Genomic DNA, 2597 nt, shown 5'->3' on the forward strand with positions numbered 1-2597 from the left:
AATTTGTTGTGAAATGTTTTGGTACTTGTACCATTACCTTAAAATATCTCCGAAACTAAGTAATTATGCAGCCTAGGACTTGGTACCTTGGTTAATGATGAAGTATTTCACATGCTTAGAAAAGGAAGCCATCCTAAACCTTTCGCTTAGTAAAATTTAATGACCCACTTTTGGAAAATATTTGATCTGATTCGACCCCCCCTGTACAATCTATGGATAAATCCAGGGACAGCTAACCGAGGAATAGGTTAACCATGGGGTAAGTTGCATTGGGCCTAGTAAAACGAAACAGTCCTTTCCACTACTGCAGCAATTGTAACATACGCCAGAAAAAAATACTATTTTTATACGAGTCACCATTTTAATGTTTCTGATATACACAAAGCACACGACGGAATTCAAGAAGTACTGAAATCGAATGCATATTACTACAAATAAACAGTATTATTAAAGAAAACAGAGAAATAATCTCACTTTTTCGTCATGTGCTCCAGTTTCTCAGCTATAATATTGAAAAGACAACGTATGGCTTCCTATGATAAGCAAAATCCGTGTATGAAATCTGAATCGGCGTCGTCTCTCTTTTCATTTCTCATTCTCATGAACAGTTCCGCCAAAATCTCGTCATCGTTGTCTGCAACTGTCACTATTCCTGCCACCTTGAAAACTTATTCCATGGTTAAGCTTGCTAACTTGCCATAATTCACCTGTTAAGTTATAAAGAGTTTATTCTCCGTTTAGGCGTTTTTCCGGGTTCGGACAACGCATTTCTCGCGCTATTCCGAGAATATAGCTTAACCAGCTGCAAACCCATTGTACAACCGGTCATGTAATTGATATCACCGGCATATAATCTTCTACACCTACATCTAACTCTGCAAACCACCATGAGATGCATGGCAGAGAGTATGACCCATTGTACAAGTTATCAGGATTTCTTCCTGTTCCATTAACGTAAAGAGCGCGGAAAGAATGATAGTGTGAATGTCTCTATGCTTGCAATAATTATTCTAATCTTATCCTCACGATCCCTGTATGAACGATACGTAGGGGTTGTAGTATGTCTCTAGAGTAATCATTTGAAGCTGGTTCTTGTAATTTCATTAGTAAACTTGGGATAGTTTACGTCTGTCTTCATGGGTCTTCCAGCCCCAGGCGGGAATTTCAGGGGGCGTCAAATTCATATTCTTGAAGGAAAAAGCCTTGTTTCACAAAGCACCTAACATCCAGCGAACTTTGGCCTATCGATTATTCATTTGATTTTGAAACCAGTAGGTTTTTCAACACATTGTAAGTTGATTTCTGAACGAATCGTAAGGTGATTTTTGAATGCATGCATAGTGTACATGACATCTCTGCCAGGTCCTTGTCGCATCTAAAAGAAAAAAAAATGCCAGATCGTTACACTTCTAAAGATCAGTTGTACAGTTACCAGTTAGCCGCTTTAAGTTCTATTCTCGGAACAGCGCTGAAAACGCCTAACCGGATAATAAACGCGGAATAACCCAACCGGTGATTCTGCCAAGGTTAGTGAAGTTAACAGGGGAGTAAGTTTTGACAGTGGCAGGAATAGCTACAGAATCAGTGATGACAAGATTGCTTGTTAGAACGAGGAAGGAGAAGAAGAAACAGACACATCTCGCAAATTATATGGAAGAACATGACGATTCCAAATTTATATAAAAATTTCGTACCGGTACTACAACTTTTCGATCCCAAGCTTGAGAAACTGGAGCGTATGAATGAAATGTGAAACTATTTCCTAACATAAAACTTTTTGATTGTAGTAGGCCTAATAGATATTTGATACTGGTATTTCGTGAGTTATATTCTGGTGTTTTATTTATGTAAATGAGGTACATTTATTATAGGCCAAAACAGTCGTGCTTATTTGGCGTGTATTACAATTGTTGCAATATTACAAAGGCCTTATTTCGTTTTATCTAGCAGAAGATGACAATATAGACGTAATCAAATCGGGAAACCAAACAAGTCTTGGGTACTATCCGTATTAAGAGCTTTTTCAGTATTAGACAATGGCATTTTGATTTTTCATGCTGATGAACATTGATGAGGTAAGAAATTTTTTCACAGAAAGGAAAGAACGCCATGTAAAGCTGCAGCATGATTAGAGAGCAAAAAATGTTTGGACCTAAGGACTGAAGAAATGTGTACTGTCTCGCTCGTCTCTTGTCTTTACTGATTTTATGTTTCCTATATTTAATTTTATGTCACACAAAAGAGAAAGTTATTAGCTAATAGGCAATAAAGGGCGCAAATTTTCTGAAGAGTTCTTATTCTTCTGGTAACAATTAATCCCACCCAATATTAATTATGAGTTTTTTTAAAGGGCGGTAGAAGTCAAATCAGCCGACTGGGAGCAGGAATGGCACCACAGGACATTTTAAATTTCACTGTCCTGAATATAGGTTGGATAGTTTCCATTAGAAAATATATACGTTTGAATTCCACAAAGCGAAATACAGTGACATGCGATAGAAGAATGCCGTGTGAAGAGGCGTGGCACTGCACTTTTGGCACACTTAAGACCAAATACCATGCCTCCAGGCCCGGTGGAATCCCTGTCAGATTCTTTG

The sequence above is a fragment of the Schistocerca americana genome, chromosome 6 (genome assembly GCF_021461395.2).
Source record: "Schistocerca americana isolate TAMUIC-IGC-003095 chromosome 6, iqSchAmer2.1, whole genome shotgun sequence".
Classification (NCBI taxonomy): Eukaryota; Metazoa; Arthropoda; class Insecta; order Orthoptera; family Acrididae; genus Schistocerca; species Schistocerca americana.